The sequence below is a fragment of the Pongo abelii genome, chromosome 3 (assembly GCF_028885655.2).
Source record: "Pongo abelii isolate AG06213 chromosome 3, NHGRI_mPonAbe1-v2.0_pri, whole genome shotgun sequence".
In the NCBI taxonomy this organism is placed as follows: Eukaryota; Metazoa; Chordata; class Mammalia; order Primates; family Hominidae; genus Pongo; species Pongo abelii.
In genome coordinates this window covers 28682176-28705974 of record NC_071988.2, presented here as the reverse complement: position 1 = coordinate 28705974, position 23799 = coordinate 28682176, and the positions used below count along the sequence as shown (strand labels likewise).

The 23799-nt window shown below is 32.5% G+C and overlaps 1 non-coding gene across 1 annotated transcript; it reads right to left on the bottom strand.

Annotated features, from left to right (window-relative positions):
- Positions 1-2044: 2044 nt before the first annotated feature.
- LOC112133236 (U6 spliceosomal RNA) lies at positions 2045-2147 on the bottom strand. The gene has a single exon (XR_002914915.2). It is a non-coding gene; the product is annotated as a U6 spliceosomal RNA (small nuclear RNA).
- Between the last annotated feature and the right edge of the window lie 21652 nt (positions 2148-23799).

The following is a 23799-nucleotide window of genomic DNA, read 5'->3' as shown; positions in this document are numbered from 1 at the left end:
TTTTTTGTAAACTTTTGTAAACAAAAGTTTAAGGGAATATTTATCTGAAGAAAAGGTAACTATTTGGAAATGTTTGTATTATTGTTTCTTTAAAAAGCCTAGACAAACATGATCTGGGTCATGTTTATTCTGTAATCAAGAATAAAATAAGCACATGAACCACAGACAAGCATCAAGGCTATTTTTATTATCTAAATATATTTATAAACAAATTAAAAATAATAAATTTACACTACTTTTACTGTTAAATGGACCGTGACCCACTTCACGCCTTGGACAATCAGAACTCAAGATAAAAATGTGTAATATTGTTATAACAATAAAAATAATTTTCATCTCCCTCTGAACCAACATTCAAACTATTGCTAGATTTACTAGTGCCTTCTAAATTACAAATGTAATCATGTTTTCTTTTAGTGTAGAATATGCAAAGTATTTGAAACTGGATACATTTTACTTTTCCATAGCTGGCCCTGACTTATCCCTCTGGCCCACATACCTTTTGCCTGTCCTCTTCTGTCTGCTGCCATGGCCTTACCAATGCTATGTTATCATAGCAAATACATACCCTTCCTTCAGAACCCAAATTAATTGCCACACCTCTAAAATTCTTCTTATTTCCTGAAGCCAAGGTCATCTTTCCCTTCCACGTGTTCCCTCATAATATGTGTAGTTATATTATGAGGTAATTGTTCCTTTTTATTCTTCTTTCTTGGGTTCTTGAGAGGAGGTTATGTCATTAGTCCATACCCTCATGATATGGAACTGTGCCTGGTATGTAGTAGATTTATCTAAATGCATGTTGAAAAAGATAAATAATAAATGAAGTAGCCATGGTGCTTCACAATGACTAACACGCTCACTAGAGGTAACCAATAAAATAACTCTCTTTAACTACTCAAATTTTTAATAACCCACAATCCTCACAACCCTTTTCAGCAAATCATTAATATAATTAGAGGCAGATTGCTTAGTGAAGATTAATATTAAAAGAAAAAATATATATAAATATACATAAATGGGGGACATAGTTAATAGAAGAAGAATTGGACATATAAATAAAAAATGCAAGAATTCTTCTCCTTAGAAAAGACACTCTAGTAGATTTACTGAAGGTGGAAAAATATGAAATAATTAGAAGAATTTAAAATATGATAAAAATCAATGTATTCATCATTGAAACAAATTTGTGTTTGAACCACATGACACTTTTATGTGACTAGATATTTAAAGTAGCAAATGCTGACTCTTCATACTAACTGATGATAAAAGAAAAATTATTTCCTCCAAATTCTATTTTTTTCTTATGAAAATAATTTGAGTACATTAGGCATATGATTGAGATTATGGATTTAAATTTTTCAATATGTGTGACAGGGAAAACATGTAGATAAAAAAGACCCTATAAAATTGACATAGAAATTGTATCATAAAGAAAATTTGAAGAAGTACATGCTGAGCATCATTTTAAAGGAAAATAACTTTAAAATAGTTTATTTATAGAAACAGTGGTATATTTTAATTTGGTTTTAAACAATGTATAGGTAACAAATCTTACCCTCTTTGATGAGAAGTTTTATGAGTTAGACACATGGATGCAATCATGTAAAGGGCATCATAATGAAGATTAAGAACAGTAATATCAATCTCCCAGTGCTCTAGGGATGCCCTTTTGTAATCACCATCAACTTCTGAAAATCACTGATCGGATGTGTTGTTGCTTTTTTTTTTTTTTTTTTTTTTTTGGCTTAAAATACGGAACATTGGCTGGGTGCAGTGCTTGTAATCTCAGAATTACTTTGGGACGCCGAGGCGTGTGGATCACCTGAGGTCAGGAGTTCAAGACCAGCCTGATCAACATGGTAAAACCCTGTCTCTACTCAAAATACAAAAATTAGCTGGGCATGGTGGTGGGCGCCTCGGGAGGCTGAGGCAGGAGAATCGCTTGAGCCTGGGAGGCGGAGGTTGCAGTGCGCCGAGATTGCGCCACTGCACTCCAGCCTGGGAGACAGAGCAAGACTCTGTCTCAAAACAAAAAGCAAACAAGAAAATGGAACGCTTCATGAATTTACATGTTGTTCTCGAGCAGAGGCCATGCTAATCTCCGTGTTATTCTAATTTCAATATATGAGCTGCCAAAGCAACACTGACCAGCTTTTAAACCTGTATTTTTTCCTTTTCAAAAATGTCCTATAAGTAGATTTATAAAATATTTAGTCTTTTAGGGTTACCATCCTTCACTTAGAAGGATACATTTGAGATTACATTTGTGTTGTTTTATCTATTAATTATTCCATCAAAAATGTGTACCACAGTTTATCTACTCATTCTACAAGAGCCATTTTATTTTAATGGATTGGTCAAATCTCACCACTACAAATAATGTTGTGGTAAAAAATCACAGTAAGATAATTTCCAGGTATTTCTTTTCAGCTCTTAATATAAAGTTATATCTAAGATTTAGATAATACTTACAATATTTAAGACATACAACTTTTAAAGTAGATTTTATTTTATATTTCTAAATTATTTAAATATTTGATAAAGTCTAATTAACAATTATTTAATTAGTTTAAAAATCATTTCAGTTCATTAAAATAATGTGAAATAATATGAAGAAATGTAGATAGATGATAGATAGATTAGATTAGATAGATCTATTTTTCTTCTAAAGACAGGAATATGTATATTTCCGACATTCTGACCTATTAAATTCATACATTCTCTAATCAAACTCTGTTTAATTTTTTTCTTTAGAATACATCTCAACCAGTTTTGTTAAAGGCACAAGACACAATGATATTGAAGACGTATTGGTATTATACATGTATTAGTGTAGCATTTTAACCTGCATTATTAAACCAGCTAGAAGTCTTCAGGACTTAAATGCATTCAATCTAATGCACACTAGCTAACAGACTTTCTATCACACCATTATTGGGGAACATTTAAAAATGACAGGTAGCCAATGATATACACAATGAAGTGGTTTTAAAATTAATATATTCATATGTCATATTAGATTAGGCAAGTTATACAATCATGTAGTACAGCCACCTGCCTGGAAATTGAGTTTCCTTAGAGAAATGCATGTGGATAAAAATTTAGACACTTAAACCTTGCTTGCCAAATTATATTCTCCACAATAAGTAGTTTATACAGATGTTTCATTGTCATATTCACATTTTTATTTCTATTTTCATTACAAAATAAAACATAAACATTATAAGATGATTTTCACTTATAGTACTTCAAATAAAGTAAAACATAACCAGTTAAACAGCTTGTTAGATCAACATTTTTTAACACTCACCATCTGCAAGATAAGTGTGACATATAATATCATATATAATATAATTATATTAAAAAGTAAGTATGTCAAATTTTATTGAAATTAAATCCTGGATCATTACAGATGATTCCTAATATTAATAATAGTACATATGAGGAAGAAGAATCAAGTAATACCACACATTAATATTAGCAAATAACTATTTAGTGCAAAGCACCTGCAAACAGAAATGGAGCAAATTGATGCACTACATTTCTAACTACATTATTCCAGGTGTGATTTAACCAAAAGAAAAGAGATCAGAATTGGAAAGTGCCCACTAAAATACTAACAGGGGCAATGACTCATAATATAAAAACAGTTTTTAAATTCATGGCAGACAGAATATACATATATCATATGGAGGGACAAAGCTGTTGTTATATATAATATATATTATATGGAAGGAAAAAGCTGTATTATATATAATATCTATTATATATACTATATATTAATATATGTATATTATATATATTAAGCAAGACTCTGTCTCAATTAAATATATATACTCTTTCTATATATAGTATATTTTTAAAATTGAGATGAAGTCTCGCTCTGTCACCCAGGCTGGAGTGCAGTGGCTCAATCGTGGCTCACTGAAACCTCTGCCACCCGGATTCAAGAGATTCTCATGCATCAGCTTCTCAAGTAGCTGGGACTACAGGTACGCGCCACCAAGCCCGGGTAATTTTTTTGTGTGTATTTTTAGTAGAGACAGGGTTTTGCCATGTTGACCATTCTGGTCTCGAACCCCTGACCTCAGGTGATCTGGCCGCCTCAGCCTCCTAAAGTACTGGGATTACAAACATGAGCCACCACGCCCGGTCAACAAATTATATATAGATATATATGTGTGTGTGTATACATATATATATATATATATATATGTATGTATGTGTGTGTGTATACATATATTTTTTATTGAATCCATTCCTTCCACATGAATACCAGGTTTTGTCTTATGAAATTACTTTCATTGAAGAAAAAGACACATTAACAAAATATTATGAGACTCTACTAAAAGAGTTTTGATGTGAGTATAATGGATGGTGTATGCTTGGGAGTTATGAGCACCACAGAAAAGCACAAACCATTTTCGAGTTGCAAGGAGGAAAGTAGAACATATTCCCAAGAAACAATAGACGTGCAGCAATTAATGGAACTTAGCCAACAGGAAAGGAGGGACAAAGCTGTTTTATAAGAAGGTAAAATATATATATATATATATATATATATATATATATATATATATATATATATGAATGTTATGGAGATGTGAAAAAACCAGAATGAGTTCAGGAATTTCAAATAGTTCAATATGGTTGAAGGTCAGTGTGCTTAACAGAGAGTAGTGGAATGAAATGAGAACACTAGACAAAGTCTGGATCACACAAGATTTTAGATTTTATCCTAAATAAGCAATAAAGAGCCATCTGAGTGGCTTAAAACACAAGGAGTAAATAATCAGATTTACAAATTAGTCTAAAACCTTAGAAAGTTTTGGGGAAGCCAGTCTGAAAGGAGAGCAAATCTGAGGCTATTGCAACAAATTCTGGAATTCAGAGTTTCACAGTGTGCTCTGAGCAGAATAATTTACCTGTGAGATTCTCAGCAAGAAAGAGATTCTGTAAAATACTTCATACTTTATGGGGCTCTTAGCAATTCACAAAGTATTCTAAAAGTATCCTAAAAGTATCTTACAATTAGCAAATGTATCTGTTTGTTTAATGCACTTCCCAATCTTTATTTTCTTTTTCTTCCTTTTTTTAAAAAGAGAAATCATTTTTATATAACATTTTATTAAGAATCAAATAATTAGTGGCCCGTAATACAAGCTATGGGAAATTTTACCCTGAACAGATAAGATGTGTGCTAAGGTGAAGAAAGACAAACTCAAAAGATATGAGAATTATTTCCAAGGCAGAATGAAAAAAAGTAGGTATGGACTCAATGCAGGAAATGAAAAACAAGGAAATTTAGAAAATCCCCCAGTTTTCAGCTTGAAAAATTGAGCATTTTTTGTTTATGTAGTTTATATCAGTGAATAAAATATAATTTTATAAATGGACAAAGAAAGAAGAACTATGAAGAAAATTGGTATTTATGCCTTTGTGGTAAACCACCTAAAAGGTAATGCTCTAGAACAAAAGGAGAAGATAATCTATATAGGAGTGAGTTGTAAAATGGCCAATGCTATTAAAAACCCTTATAATAAAAGTTTGAAATAAGGTGTGGAGTGAGAGCTAGCACGTGGAGCCATTAGCAATAATTGAGGAGTGTGGCAGCTGCAATTTCATAGGTACCATGTAGCTGAGAAAACCTGTTCTAGAAGTTTAGAAAGTGAAGAGGAAGTGTGGAGTGTGTAAGAGAAGAAATCATATAAAACAACAAAAAAACACGATTCCATTTAATCATTACACCATGTAAACATATAAGAGAACATCATTCATTTCCCATAAATATATAAAATTATTACTGCAAATAATAAACAAAACACTTGAGTGAAGAGATGAAAAGAATTTAGAAAATCGTAGGAGAATAATTAGGAAAACCTATAAACTTCTTTTCTGACTCCTTCACTGACTTCTTCCACGCTTGAGTGAAGAGATGAAAAGAATTTAGAAAATAGTAGGAGAATAATTAGGAAAACCTACAAACTTCTTTTCTGACTCCTTCACGGCTTCCACGTCCTTTACCAGCATGTGAGCAATGATGTTTCCTGTCCATTGTCCTCTGTTCCCCTATCTTCAAACGCCCAAATTGTGTATTCTTATACCCTTATTGTCCTTCAACAACTTTCTACGTACTGAATCTTTTTCAACCCTGGTCCAACCCTGATTCGTCCCTGTGCTACAGAATTATATCTCCAAACAGCCGCTGTTCATATACCCTTAGATATTCCTCTCTAACCATATGCTAAAAATGTGCAAAATAAAACCATTTATTAGAATGACAATCGGATCACCTCACTCCAATCTCCAAAACGATTGAACGGCTTCTCATGTCACTCCTCTAGAAGCCAAACACCTTAGGCATTGGACTGGGTCTACATGGTATCAAAAGCTAATGGCTTTCTAAACTCAACTTCTATTAGTTCTTCTACTCTCTCCTCTACACTACTTTACTTCACTTCAACCACACTCAACTTGCAACTGTCCTCTTCCTCCTCAATGATTAGAAGCTTTCCCCTTCTTATTCAACCTCTCTGCAATGCTTTGTGCACTTGTATCACTGCATGGCTGACTCTTTTATATTATCAGGTTTTCACTCATATGCCCTGTTATCAAGTAGGTTTCCCTCAACTATACTGTCTTAAAATGGCATTGCTTCTCTTGTGCCCAGGGATTCTCTACCCTTCTTTATTATTTCTCTTAATAAGAATCAGGCATACACTATAGTGTACATCTTGTTATTTTATAATGACTCAATTGATTATAAGCTCTTTGCATATAGTTTTGCCTTTTGGTTCAGTGTTACAGCCTTAGCACCTACATCAATACCTGACTTATAGAAGATACTAAAAGTATTAGTTGAGTCAGTTACTATTTAAATTTAACTTACAAGTTAAAGAAATACAAGACTTTTAGGGCAATCAATACGTGATAATTCAATTCTTTGAATTATTGAAATAATGAAAAAAATTTTAAAGGGTATATTTTATCAACAAAGAAATCAAACTTGGAATAAAGCATGATGGAAGAAGTTTTGGTGAATGAAAATTTCTGTACACCTATTAGTAAATCTAAATATTTGCTCATCTTAAAAAACTGAGAGATAGAGAGTCATGATTGTTGTCAATAAGATCAAATTAAAGTAGTGAAGTTGTGAGAGGAAGGGAGTTAAACTTTGTTATTTGGCAGAATATTGAAAAAATGGATTACCTTGACATTGGTTAATTCATGCATGCATATTAAAAAGTAGTCATGTAAAATTATAACTTAACGTAGTACCTGGCACATAGTGAGTGCTCAGCAAATGTTAGTAATACTATTATGTTTTAATAAGAAGAATGGTGATTTTTCTCCACCCCCATTTGAAATGAAAATGATTGGCCATGCAGAATCAATATTGTTTTATATCCAGATTTTGTTATGTTTAATTTTCACAAATACCAACCACTATTAAAAATAAAAAATATTAACTAGAAAATAAATAAATAAATAAAATATAAACATTTACAACTGGGAAAAAATAAAATACTATTTTAAAAATTTAATTAATGTAGCTGAATTAGCAGATGAAAATAACACAAATAAATAAATGATGAGTTAAAAAATAACTGGAGTTTGAAAAAAGCAGACCAACTATATCTATAATTGATTTCCTCCACAATATTATGCTGAAAGTCCCATCCAGTAGAGTAAGAACATAACATACTTAAGAACATAACTTAAGAAAAATTTCATAAAAAAGAAAGAACATAATTATTATTTGCAGAAAATACAATTGGGTATATAGAAAATTCAAACAAATCTATCAGCAATTATTTTAAAACATACTGAGTTCCACAAGGTTGAGTGAATGAAAAACAAAGTAGATAAAAACAAAAGCAGTAGCATTTCTACACATCAACAGTAAAAACATTATATATAATATGATAAAAATATGATAAAAATTACTCCAAATGTTACTTAAATATGAGTCTAACAAAATAATTACCAAATTGTACTTGACAAAATATTCAATTCATGGATGAATCAATAATTATATGCAGGGATGTGAGTACTCAATGTTTAAAACAATTCAGTTACTCAATAAATTCAATGCTATTTCAATCAAAATTCCAAAGACATTTTTTTGAAAGAACCAGACAAACTAGAAAACCACTAGTCCATAAATTTGTGAAACGGAAAAACAAAAAATGGAAAATTGATATACATTATTACAAAAAGTTATTAAATTAGCAGGTGAGTGGGGAAGATTCTCTACAAACACACATACACTTTGTACATGCATATAGCCATCTAATTAATTATTCGTCTATTATTGTACTATATAAGATAATACTTTGGTTTGTTTGTTTTTGAGACAGAGTCTCTCTCTGTCTCCCAGGCTGGAGTGCAGTGGCATGATCTCAGCTTACTGAAACCTCCGCCTCCTGGGTTCAAGCTATTCTCATGCCTTAGCCTCCTCAGTAGCTGGGATTAGAGGTGTGCGTCTGATTACTTTTTAGATTTTTAGTACACATTAGGTTTTTCCATGTTGGCCAGGCTGGTCTCAAACTCCTGACCTCAAGTAATCCACCAACCTAGGCCTCCCAAAGTGCTGGGATTACAGGCAAAGAATACTATGTTGAGCTGTTGGGTAGAAAGAATTCCACATATATGACAAAATAAGAACATTTACATTAAATGATTAATACATTTGTCTGCTTCAAAATTTAAGTTAAATATCACAGTAAGAGTTACACATTTAATATAAAATTTAGAAACAAGACAAAACAAAAAGCTTTGAAATTACCTGGCATTTCCCTTGGTAATGTTCAGAGTCAAGAATGCTCTTATACTGCTGATTAGACTAAACATGTGTCCAGCTTTTGAAATCAATTTACCAGCAGCTAATAAAGCTAAAAAAGAAAAAAGATTATAAAGTTTGAATCAGCAAATAGGCATCAAGCTCCAGAGAAACACTTGTACATAAGTACTGAGGAGGCAAAGACAAGACCTTGCCTTATTATTTGTAAACTTAAAAACGTATATATCATCGATGAGTAGCAGGAAAAAATTGTATGAATACATGGTTATCTATTTATGCTATCAAACACTATGAATCAAATGAAATTGTAAAAATTAGATCTATTTATAGCAATATAAACAGACCTAGAACTTAACTTATTAAAAGTAAAATTAAACTGCAAAATTATCATATAATAACTTCGACATAAAAATGAAACATTGGCCCCATTTCCTGACTCACATGTATAATCCCAGTACTTTGGGAGGCCAAGGGGGAAGGTTCACTTTAAGCCAAGAGTTCGAGACCCACCTGAGCAACAAAGCAAGGCCCATATCTCAAAAGTAAAAATAAAAATAAACGTAAATAGTTGAGGATGGTGGAGCCTCTCTGTAGTCCCAGCTACTCAGGAGGTTGAGGCGAGAGAACAGCTAGAGCCCAGGACTTGGAGGTGGAAGTGTGCTATGATTGTGTCATTGCACTCCAGCCTGGGTGACAGAAACTCCATTTCTGAAAAAAAAAAATTCAAAAAATCAGACATGTGCAATCAACAATATATATTGCTTATAGATACATTCCTATCTAGTAATAGCATCAACAATTGGAATTTCATTTTTATTATTGATTGGTTCTGTATAATATAAGGGAAAGGAAGGGGAACTTCAAATTTATATATTTTATCCTGTTTCTTTTACTTAAAAAATTCGGAAAAATACAAAAACACAGTGGTTTTATATTATTTTGTATATTTTTTTAATATTTTCTAATAAAGAAAAAATCATAAATAAAAATTTAAAATATATAAAGGAAAATACACAAGGAAACACAAAGACCTCTGGGATTTTTTCCAGACCTATTTTGTCAATTTTATTTTAATTATCATGTTATATTGCTTCCTCTGTTCAGAAACCTCAAAAATGCTTTGTTCAATTAGTATTGTTCAACTACTTACCTTTCTTCTCCCACATTTCACACAATTCCAGTTGCCTGGACAGCTGGAAACTATATAATTACTTTGCTACCATTTAAAAATATTTTCTTAAAGAATGAATATAATTTTCTAATCATCTATTGAAGATAATTTTTTACAAACATTATCAATGCAGCTTTATATTTTCAAAATAAAATTGGGAAAAGTTACTATTCATATCAATTTTAATTGTTTTCAATGTTCTTTAATGTACATGTCTTACTATTTTGTCCTTGACTTTTCATTTATTAGAAATTTGAAAACAGATGTTTTACACTGTATAGTATGACTATACTTCTGGGTCTGCAGAACAAATTAGAAACTCCACATAGATGTACTGAGTACTTGTCTAGATGCACAGCCTTATAAATCACTTACCAATAGAATACTGCCTATACTGAGAGAAACTATCTTGCTGCCTGTTGTCTTGAAATGCCTTTCTAAATTGCTTGAAGGAGAGCTTTTGTCGCTATATGGTAGAAAGGTAACTCTGAGTGCAAACTAGAATTCCTACAGAAGTCTAGACTTCATTGACATTCTACAAAATGGGAGAAAAATTGTTCAGACAATGAAATTCGGTATCCTTAGAAAATAAATTTTCAGCTAAAAATGTTAAAAAGCATTTGGAAGAAAATACACAACTGACAACAGATACTTCACCATCAAACTACAATAGAATCATAGCATAACTTTCAGGCATTAAAAATAAACTGTCAAACTAATCTATCTATCTATATATAAAGAGATAAAATGTATATAGTTTAATATGTCTACATGGTGTCGAAAACCCTATAATAGTATAGTAATCAAGTAAACTCTAATGATTAACTAATTTCAAATTGGAAGAAAAAGAGTCTATTAGACTATTAGTATTTAATCCAGCCATCAATATTAAATAAAATATTATGAAAATTTCATTGTTTAGGAAATTGTACATGAAAAAAATACATTTTTCCACTTCCTCTCTTTAACATTAGCCAAGCACAAAACATACCCAGAAGTCTATTGATTTGACATTGGCATTGATAAAGAATTCGTTCTTAACATTTGTTTTCAAATAAATCTCCAGGAAATGCTGATACAAACCATCAACCTTTGGTGCTGCAATATGTCCAGGCATACAATTTTGAAATAGATTTCAGGTTGTTTGGGCCTCCCAAATAAACAGGCTGATTCAAACACCACATTTACGGTAATTCAATATGCCTATTAGATAACAGGAAAATAAATACAGCCAAATTTCAACAGTGGTTATGTGCTTGCATTGTGCCCAGTCACCACTTTATTTATTACTGCTTGTCTGTATTTTCTGCTTTCTCTATAATGACTGTGATTATTATGACAATATTGTTTTGTTTATTTCTTATGTAACAAAAATATTCAATTAAAGCAAATTAGAAAACCTAACAAGATTATCTATATTATTGATAGAAGGATAATTTTAGAAGTTTTTGTTACATTTTTTAATCTAGTAGTGTCAACAAAGCAAGGCTAATAATTAACCCCACCAACAACGTTATAAGTACTATCTCACCTATTTCACACAACTACCTTTCTGAGAATCATGTATTCAATTACTACTCTTTGGGATTGAGCTACATTGACAGCTTCCTCCGGTAAATAAACATCTTTCTTTTATTTGTTCTAATTCGAACCAAATACAAATGTGAAATTCTCACCAGAAAGTTTTTCAATATTTCATGACACTCTTTATGATATGCATTAAAAAGCTATCTCACCATCATGTTTTCTGCCTAATTCTATCATCTAATGAATGTTTATTAATTATCTGCTCTACCAAGCCTCAAGATATACACAAATAAGAGGAAGACAGACACTAGCCACTGCTCTCTCAGAGGTAAAGGATTAGTAAGAAAGACACACAGGCATGAAGTAATTACTTGCCACTTACTAGATTTGTCACATTGGACCAGTTAGTACAAGCAGGGTCTAATAGTTAGTTTGAAAATTGAGATAATAATATGGTGGCATCAACCTCAAGTGGTTGTTGTAATGACTAAAAGAGTTAATGAATGTCTGACATATAGTCAGAGCTCCATATATATTAGTTGCCAAGTTCTCATCCCTTTACTCCCTCATCCTCATAAAAAGCCTTTAGGATCCAAAAACAAATGCAAATAAACCTAGATTACAGGAAGGCTTTCTGAAGAAATGTCACTAACGTGGGGACTAATTCAAAATCATTTTAGAATATTTCCAGCTGAGGAAGCTGTCTACTTGAAGGTCCTGGGGAATAAGAGCATACGGCAAAGACCAGAAAGGAGCTAAAATGGTCAGTAATGAAGTTGGTTAAGAGATACAAAAAAGTACATTTAGATGAGGAATAAGTTCTAGTATTTAATAATACAATAGAGAAATTAGAGATAACAATAATTTGTTGCATATTTCAAAATAGCTAGAATAGATTTGTAATGTTCTCAACACAAAGGGAAGTTAAATATTTGAGATGATGGATATCCCCGTTACACATTGTAAACAGGTATCAAAACATCACCTGTACCTGAACTATGTACAACTATTATACATTAATCTAAAAATGTTAAAGTCCACTAAAATGACCAAGACAAAAGACAGTGAAACTTGAGATTGCAGTGTTGGGCAGGGACATGCCCGTTCAAGTCTCCGACTTCTTGAATGCTAAATAAAGCCTCTGTATTTTACCCAAGAAATAGTAAGATTCTGGTACAGGATTTTTTTTTTTTTTTTTTTTTTAGGCAAATGACATGATTACATCTTTGCTTCTAAAACCTGCCCTCTAATCACTTCCAAACAAGGTCCACTTCACATCTAGTGTGCTTTTAGCAGTAGTGTGCTAGCATTGGAACTTTGGAATAGGTACAGGGCACTGATCCTTTTAGCCTCTTTTCTGAAGAACATTAAAATTAAAATTACATTACTCTAAGAAGTCTGTGGGAATACTGTGAACATGGCCTCAGTTCAAGTACAATTCTCTTTGGCAGCCACTTACGCTGGATAAGTGGTCCAGGCAAGCAACTCAACTCATTTTGGCAATGACCCTGATCCCAAGAATTATACTTTAATCACGTCCACAATCTGATTAAGACAGATTAATGTGATCTGAAGGCCACATTTAGATGGAGGGAAAAAAATACCAAAATTTTAAAAATCTATAATAAATATCATGAGTAATTACAGTCAAGACATACATTCCCATGTCTAAGCTGAAATAATTTCTAGAAACAAAGTACATTGAAAAATACTAAGCAAATTAAATAATTAATGTTGTCACTCATTTTCGTAACTATTTTCCCTTGTGCCTGGTTGGTGGAAGTTAATCACATTCCCTTTCTGCTCTCAAATTTCCTTTATGAGAAGGAAGAAAGTCTAGAAAGGAGTTTCATCATTTCATAAAAAATATGGGTGGGCATAAGGGTCTATAAAAATATCTACTACCAGATTGGAAGAATCTCCTAACATCATTTAAAAAAAATAAATAAAAAGCTCCAACAAGCTTTTTAGAAACGGCATTTTTACATACTAACATATTGTTTGTGCTATCAGACATTCATGTGCTAGCTGTTATAAACACTGGATTATACCCGTTCCTTATGCCTGTATCATGGTTGCAAGAACCAGAGTTCTTTGATTTTTGATGCATTAATCTTCTGAAGAAATAATTATGTATAATTATGTGCCCCATTCACTTGTTTAGTTCATATGAAATTTCCATTGTATGGAATGTCTGCTGATGATTTAATTAGGACTTCCTTGATTTACTGAGAATAAACACTTGGAAACGATCTGACTTGCAAGAACCTCTTTGCCTAGTCCATATATCCAAACATTCCTCTGTTTGATGATATGGAGACACATTCATGACTACAAAATGCTTTAGAGTTAAAGTTTAAGCACGGTGAGATATGTATATACGTATATGTGTTTGTATGTGTGTGTGTTTTCAAATTTAAGGAAGAAAGAGGAGCAAGGGGAAGTTGCACCTCCATCATAGCACTGCACCACTGCACTCTTAGATTGACTTTCGAAAATAGCATATGTGAAAGTTGAGAATCTGAAAATTGATTACCTTAAGACTAATTGTGTGAAAAAATCCTTTACTCAGTTATTATGCACCCATGGGTGTATCAATTTTTATGGATCCCTTATCAATCTCCGAAGACATAGTAACGTCTCTACACTGTTCCATAAAGTAAAAAGGCCACTATTCTTACTTTTTCAGAAAGGGAAAAGCAACACATATATAGCTAAAACCAAATCCAGAATTCCCTCCTGATTTTGATACTGGATTAGGTTACTCTTACCTTTTGTATCAACAGAGTACTGTATCTCAATGCATAGTGAGAAATGAAAAGTGTTAATTTAATGTTGTAATTGTGAGGGAGGCAAAATGAAGTCAGAAACTGAGGAAGGGCAGTCAGAGAACTTACCCTCCAAATCCATCTTAGATACTTAACTTAGTTCTCTCTTTTTACATTTATACACACTCTCTGAGTTCCAGTTTATAATTTTTTTAAATTAGATATTATTATTATTTTCAATAAGGAGCTCAAAAGTTTTTATCTAAATAAAAATAAATAGTATGACAAAGAGCTTTAATATATAAAAATGAGTCTTTCCAAGGAGCACATATTTGGTTAAAAAGCCCATGTTGGCTGTTTCGATTATCTCTGTGCTCACTTACAAAGGCTGATTATTTTTGTTCATCTTTTACTCATCTTCCATCCCAAACTTCCTATCAATGTCTCTCAAAACTGAAAAACAAACAGAAAACAAAAGCAAAAGCAGGACCCTGGTAAAGTCTTACTTGTCACTGTTCCCACTGTCCTGTGATTAAAGAGGATGAGACAGAAAAGAACAAAGAAGCATAGTGCATCTCGCTGTGCTCTTGGATGGGAGAGAGTTGACCAAGGAATATTACCAAGGAATATGACCAAGCACTAAAATGTTAAAGCACTAAAATTGATTATTGTGATATTTTGGTTCTAGAAGAGGTAGGAAAGATGATAAAGACTGCCAGGGAAAACTAGTTTTTAATATAACAGGCAGCAAGAAAAATAAAAATTTTCAGTGAATTATCATTATACAATGAAAAATTCAGTGGACTTTCAGTACTGCTATATTTAAACATAAAAATCCCTTTCATTACATTGATTGCATATTAATTAGAAACACCTGTGTACTTTCTTTGTTAGAGTTATAGGCAAAACTCTTGAGGTAATAGATAAAAATTCAGCCTCACTTTGGTACATTTGAAAGCACCGATATAGGCTTCAATTTTTTAGAAATGAAATCAAGATCATTGTATTAGTAGAAAGGTACCTCTACAGGCCTTCAGGAGCTGTCTTCAGTGAGATTCATACACAACGAATCAAATAAATCCAAGAGAAGTGCTGGAGAAGACAGTTTAAAATATCCACTCAGAGACACCCATTTGAAATTATTATGGGGCTTTATTTTACATATATATGTATTTTTTCTAAAGGAAATCTATCATGATTTAGAGCTCAAAAATTAAACATTTATTGAACAGCTGTTGAAATATAGTTTTACTTTTGAAATATAAAAATTACACCCAGCAGATTTTGACTTCATAAAAATAAATATTAAGAACTATAGTTAAAGAATAGTTGATGAAGTACTGCCATCTTTTGGTTGTATAAATTACATATATACAAAATATAGAAATTTTAAATAGCCAAGAAAGCATATGTACAGCTTAAAAGTTTAGGGATTAAAATTTTAATAAACAACAAAGAAAATAGATGATAAATGTTAGGTTTTGGCAGAGATAGACACACATCTTAGCAACAGAACTTTCAGAGGAAAACTGTCAAACTCTCAACTTCAAGCCTGTTGGCATTGATAGAAAATAAGATATAACTAATATTATTTTAACACTCATTACTAGATTCATGTGCTCCATTCATGATAAAAATTACCAATGAATGAAAAATTGTCAGATTTTTTGATGACATATTCATGAAAACTTGTGATTTAGTAGTAGATATTGTAGGATAATTGTTTATTAACTTCCAAGGTTTTAATCTAGGAAGCTTAATAAATGTTATTAAATTTAACTAATGATACTTTTCAATGACAATTACTATATTCAGAGGTACATTTTCTATACATGTCATCAGTATAATAAGAAACTCCTGAAATTTCCCATTTGTATTTTTCCCCAATTAATGATATAGAATAATTAAGAATTTTGACACTCACTACAGAATTTGCTCTTGCATTTAGCATTTTAATTAAACTCTTACAAGAATAAAACAATTGGAACACTTGAGTCTTTGATAAGTCATAAAGGTAGGCATATGACAACATCACATTAATATTTAAAACATCAAGGTGTCTTTCTAATAGAGCTTATGTTTGAAAGAGAGGCAATCTAAGCATATTGCCTAACTTTATTATAAATGAGCCTTAACTACACATATTAATCAGTCTTATAGGGTTGTAATAATCAAATAGTTCACATTATACAGTTAACTGGTCAGAAAAAATAAATTTTATAAAGTGACGGCTTGCCGAGAAACAATCTAGAATATATAGTGCCTTGTATATACCTATATATAGTACTCATACTTGTAAAACATGTTTTATTTTGGGATTTCCATGATTTTAAGGAGAATATCACCTAAAAATTTCTGCAACATATATTTGTTTTTAAAGTAGAATACAATCTAAATAATAATTTTTAATGACATTAGCAAGATAGCAGATAAGTCATAGGGCTTTACCCTTCTCTCGCAGAAATCTAATTAGCAACTATCCATTGGCAATAATACCTTTGTAAATATCCCAGAATTTGAAAGTGAGTCTAAGCTATGTCCTTGGGGAAAAAAAAGAACTGAGAAAAGCACATCTGTGGGGTGGGAGGAATAGTTTTCTTTGACAAAACAGCCCTTCCCCAAACTGGCACAGTGCCACACACAGAAAAATTCCCTGGATTCAGTTTCTATAGTGGAAAAAATGAATAGGAGGTGTATATTTATTATAGCTTCCTCACCATTCTAGAATCCTTTGCCAGAAGCTCATTTCTGTATTGTCTCATAGGAAACATTGGGAGTACCAGTAGGGCTAGACCACCAGGGGTAGGTTAGACACAAAGAATGGGCATGGAGCTCACAGCAATCAGTGTGCAGATCTTGGTTATTGTTCTGCAGCCCGGCCTCTGGAGGTGCCAGACCAAAGAGAATAGCCAACAGCATCATGCTATGTGGGGATGGTCCACAGATCTCCCAAGCTTGAGGCCTTAGCCATCTTTTCTACACAGCCCCAGTGCTCTTGCTTAGTCCTCCCCGGGCTGGGAAGAAACTGAAGGTGAGTGATTATCTGTGAAGGAAGTATCTGGCTTTGCCCAACCCCAGCTGCTGAATGGCAACTCCTCCAAGCCTTTGTTTTCTACATAAGTCTACCCCAGGCCAGAACGCAACTCCAAACCAATGCATATCTGTGGAGCGTAGCCTCTGGCTTTGTTCACCCTGTTTTCTTGAGCAGCAACCCCATATATCTTACTCAGCCATAGAGCCAAGCATTCGGCCCTGCCCAACTGCAGATGTCAATCAACAGTATCACTCAGACAGGGAAGACAACCTGCAACCCTTCCCAGTTAGAGATGATCACAGAACTCAGCCAAAAGCTGCTCCTGACAACGGAATCCATCCAGCTGTCACACTGAACCACAGAGCACAGTCAGAAGTACCGTTCAACCTCAGAGCACTGGAAGCAACCCATCCCACCTAGATAACCCAGATAGCTTTTCCTTTAAGATCAGAGACAAGGCGAGAATGCCCAATCTCACTACTTCTTTTCAACAAAGTATTGGAAGTCCTCGCTGGAGCAATTAGATGAGAAAGAAATAAAAATGATCCTAATAGAAATGGAAAAATAAACGTGTCTCTATTTGCTGATTACATAATCTTATATATAAATAACCTAGATAACCCAGTACAAAAGTTTGCCTGTCCATAGTTGCAACCACCTTGCCTCTCTAGAATTTCAGGCAAATAGTACAGACTTATCACCACCAAAGAACATGTTCAAATGCCAGAAGAGGTGGATGTCTTCTTATATGCAGAGGCATCAACATAAGGACACAGGATTATGAAAAATCAGAAAAATATAAAATCACCAAAAGAAACCAATATGATTCTAATAATGCATCTAAAAAATGGAGATCTATGACATAACTGGCAAGCACTCATAATAATTCACTTAAAGTAATTCAGGAGACTATAAGAAAATATGGATAGAATATTAAAATTTAAAAAATTCATGAACAATATGAAACATTTGACATAGAAAAAGAAACAATACAAATAGAAATTCTAGAAATAATGGGTACAAAAACCGAATGAAAAAAATCAGTAGATAGCTTCCACATCACACTTGATCAATCAGAAAAAGAAGCAGTACACTCAAAGATAGGACAGTTGAAATTATTCAGAGAAGCAAAAAGAAAAGAAAGAAAACAAAATGAAGGCCTATGAGAATTATGGAACACTATCAATGGGACTAACATTCACATAATAGAATGCAAAAAGGAGAGGATAGAGAAAAAAAATCTAGAAAGCATATTTTTAAAAATAATGATGGAAAATGTCCCATATCTGAGGGAAGAAGCTTAGAGGTTACCAATTAAATTTAACCCAAAGAGAAACTTGTTAAGACATATCATCATCAATTTATCAAAAATCAAATACAAAGAAAAAATACTGAAAGTAGCAAGAGGTAGGAAATAAATCACATCAAAACATCTTTCATTGTGTTTTTCAGCAGACACCCTACAGGCCGGGGGAGAATGACTTGATATATTCAAAGCGCTGAGAAAACAAAACAAAATAAAACAAACAAAAACCAACCAAACAAACAAAAACCATAAACCTGGTAACCAAGAACATTTAACTCAGCAAAACTGTTCTTTAGAAGTGAGGGAGAAATAAAAACATTGCCAAACAAAAGGTAAGAGATTTAATCACCATTAGGCCTGCTGTACAGGAATTGCAAAAAGGACTTCTTTAAGCTGAAATAAAAGGCAGATAATTAACAAGAACAATAACAACAAATGTGAAATTTAATAAAACTCAATGGTATAAGTAATATATAGTCATATTCATAATTATTAAACTGTAAGGGTGGTATATAAGGCATATTTATTCCAACTATGAAGGTTAAAAATTAAAATATTGAAAACAACTATAATACTATAAATTGTTAACGGATACAAATTACAAAAAAAATTGTAAATGTTGACTTCGAAATCATAAAAGGTAGGAAGAGAATGAAAGTATAATGTTTTTATATTCCGTTAAAATTAACTTGTTATCAGATTAAAGTATCATTTTAACTTGTTATAAAGATGAGATGTTTTATGTAAACTTGATGATTATCACAAAGCAAAAACCTATAGCAGTTGCACACACACACACACGCACAAACACACACACACAAATTTGAAGCATTCCACCACAAAAATCAAACCATGAAGGAAAAAATAAAAATGAAAAAAAATACAAAAAACATAGGACTTAAAAAATATATCAGAAAACAAGTTCTGAAATGGCAGTAGCAAGTCCTTACCTATCAATAATTACCTTGAATGTAAATAGATTAAATACCCCAATAAAATATACAGAATGACATCACAGAACTGTTCAATGTTGTAAATTAAGGACCATTTTTCTCCAATGTGTGCCATGTGGAATATCTTCTACAGGTTCCAAAGGTTTGTGACAGACTTCTCTATGATGTGCAAAGATGAGTGATGCCTGGACTTCAATAACAAATCTTGGTAAAAAGGAAAGTTTCCAGATTATGGGCTCATAAGAAATACAGTAAAGCCTTCCATTCCGGTGTTTTCCATGACACTATCAAATGTCTCCTAGGCTGAAATCTCTTAAGAAATTGTCATTTTAATTTAACAGGATATGTAAGAGTCCATATGACAGGACTTATAATTATTCAAAAAAAGGTTTACAAACTCTTCTTTAAAAAATGTTTTCAGATCACCCAGGGCATTCACTGCAGTAAGCTCAAGGATGCTTATTTCTGGGATATATTTCGTTTTGGGAAGTGAACAAAAGTTAATTTGAGCAAAGCATATTGTACTTTGGATTCCAAATGTGAGGAATGAAAACAAAGAAAGTGGAAAAATAAAGCTTTGGTTGATCCTGTCACTGTTTTTAGTGAACACGGTGATACAGTATATCTTAATGTATCTATTTTAATAAAACAGAAAAAAGTAGATATAATTTTGATCTGCAAAGAAATAGTAATAACAAATTATTCCTAGCACTTTTGATTAGTAAAAAAAATATGACAATGGTGGAAATAGGAAAAGAAGTTATACCAAAGGTAGGGAAAATCTAAGAAAATTTTGCTACAGTTAAAAGTGCACTATGAGTAAAACGAGGAAGAGAAATTATATTCAAAGAATTTAAAAATAATACTTCCAACTACTAACTGAAACATTTTAAGGTGAACATTTTCAATAGTACACCTTGGAAAGAAAGCCTTATTATCTACTATATTTTCTCTGAACTTCAAATAATTTTATCAATTTGGTTCTTCTATTTTTAATTCAATGCTTAAGATATTTTTTAAAAGTCTGTGGACTTGATATTTTTAATAAAAATCTGTAATTTCTCCAGGGTTGGCAAATCTCATCATACACTGAATGTTTTACGGAAAGGTAATTTCAAATTGGCCAAGAATCTTTAACAGATACTTTTAAAGTTAAAATGGACTGAGGTCAATCTAGATGTGCATAAATGATACAATTTAAGTGTTGCAAGGGTGGTCTAGGGTCTGATTTCCAATACAAGAGCTCTCTTACAGCATGGTTCCTTGGGGGGCCTAAAGCATTCTTAAAATATTATGTTAACTATCCTTCAGTATCATCATGAGGGAGGCTGAACCTATTTTATCCAATTTGCAGGAAATAAAAATAAGTCAATGAGAGGTTAAGTAGCTTATTCAAGGTCACCAAGCAAGTTCTAGTGGAGCTAAAAATAAGTCTCATCTTGAAATGATGTCATCTGACCAGGGGGACTCATTCAGAGCCATTATACTAAACATAAGTCTTAGGTAAAAGCATTAATTTCATTGAAGGCAGAACCTAAAAAGGTAAAAAAAAAGAAACCCCCATAACACCACAATTATATTTTTCATACTTAACATTTTGTTTTCCCACATTGCTCCTTCAAATTTCTAATTCCAAAAGCACCTCATTTTCAAGAAAGATAATGAAATTAAGGTAGAGTTAAATGACAATGAAGATGACGTTTACCAAATGGCAGTGCAAGCTTGCAGACATCTGGGAAATTTGGGGGCTATGATTACTTGTTCTATAGATGTATTGCTAAGGTGCCACTAGTTGTCTAATTTATGAAGCCAAATTATTAGCCTTTGTGAAATTAAAGCATGATTATTTGAATCATGCCCAGAAAAAGAGATTGTATTGCAATGCTGTCATAGGAAAACAAGAATCACTAAAAGACACTACAGCTGTTCAAGCAGCAACTAGACAGACAAACAAATGAAGGCACCTTGTGGTTTCTCCTGCCAATGTCTAAAACAGCCAGTTCTTGACAGTTTTCAAAGTACGAAGGCCATTGCAAAACAGCTAATCAATTCTCTGTGCTTCCTCTATACAGCCAAATAAATTATTTCCCACTGAAATCATATTGATTATATAGGAAAAACAAAAGTAACACATCAAATAGTTCAGTAATTGGTGGCTCTTCAGTAGGTAGAGTTTACTTTCTTATTTTTCTTCCATAAAAATAGTTAATTTTTCCCAAGAATTGAGCTACAGTGAACAATGAAAGATATAAAGAATGTTAAATGTTATCAGAGAGCTGTAAGCAAAATATTTTAACACATAAACAATAACCAATGAGGGATTCAATGAGAAAAATTAAATTTGGTAACACCCGCACACCTTGGGTGCATTCACAGGGTAAGTGATTTATTCCTCCAAAATCCTGCATAATGGTTGAACTACACATATATTTGGAGCAAAAAAAAAAAATTCTGTAAATGTTTTGGTCACTTCTGGGCCATCATCATAGCTTTTATAGAATCTTTTTGGGATACAAACACCCCTAGAGAACCAATAAATTCTCCATCTTTTATGCTTATCTGAATTGGTAATGAAATTCATTCCATGTTAAACACCCTAAGGGGTAGCAGAATTGATTTTTTATCCAGTGTTCTGGATAACATTTAGTTTCACAATTAAAAAAGGTTACCTTGTGACTGTTGTGCTCAATTGGCACCTACATTTGCCGTATGACTGGGAGTGATATATGTATGTCCCTTGACAAGGTAAGATGCCATGATGAATTTGATTTCTACTCGTCATAGATAGCTAAAATATATTTTTTCTATTTGATAATATGAAGAGTCAATGTATGACAAGGCAAAACAAAGAGTTTGCCCATTTTAATTATATTATTTCTAATGATTTGAACTACAATCAACATGTTTTACCAGTCAATCAGAACATACTTTATTTCCAAAATATAACCTGTTTGCCATATTGCCGATTCTGTTCTGATTCTAAAAAGCAATGCCAGAAGCTTTGTACTCAACATACAAAACTTCTAATCTGGAACTGGTTACCTTTCCCTCAAACTACTATTGTCAGAATTATTTGTGAACTCCCTAAAAAGAGCATATTCCAGGAATAACAAAAGCCAGAGCTGGAGATATACATTTTCCTGCCTGTGTTAGTTTGTTCTCATGCTGCTATATACTACTACCCGAGACTTTGTAATTTATGAAGAAAAGAGATTGAATTGACTCAAAGCTCTGTGGGCTATACAAGAGGCATGCCTGGGAAGGCCTCAGGAAACTTACAATCACAGCAGAAGGCAAAGGGGAAGCAAGCATGTGTTCACATGGCCAGCAGGAAAGAGAGAGAAAAAAAGGGGGAAGCACTATGAACTTTCGAACAACCAGATCTCCTGAGAACATCATACAGAAAGTTCACCGCATGATTAAATAAACTCCTGCCAGGTCCCTCTTCCAACACTGGGGATACAATTCAACATGAGGCTTGGATGGGGACACAGAGATAAACTCACTGTCCCAGCACTGAAGAGATGCATATGAAAGCTATTTCCAACATAAATTGTTGGACAAAGTCATTCAAAGGACTACCAGAAAGACCCATTGATGGAATTTTATTTCTTAAAAACAATAAAAAGCAGCTTCCTTAAGCTGATATTCAATTATTTCTATAGTTTAAGTGTCATATACTTCCTGGGATTTACCTTACATCACATTATTTCTGAACCCTTTGCCAGAGAAAATGAAGTTATTATTAAAAATTCTATGAAATCATAATCTTATGCAAGTTTGTTTATTCTCTTCATCTTTTTTTCCTCCACTGATCTAATCCTGAATAAAACCTTTCTGAAATTCTCCAGCATTCACTTAAAATATTCATGTGTTTTTGTCACTTTTTTTCTCTCTCCTTTTTCTTTCTTGTTTTATGGAAAAAAATGAGAAAAATAGAATATCCTAGCGTGTTTTTCAGGGTTAAATGAGATACTAGCTGTAAATTACTTAGCCTACCTCCTGGATAATATAACCTTAAATTCTTCTTTATACATTAAATTATATGTCCTGAAGTCCTGACGTGATACAGCAACTGAAACCAGACTGTCACAAAAACAAACAAAAGCAATCTAAAAAATTGTACAAAATATATGAAACTCTAAAAATTTTGAAAAGAAACAAAACAGGACTATGACACTAGGAGAAAAAAAAAAAAAAAAAAGCAAGGTGAGCCCTGTGAACAATCTGGCTT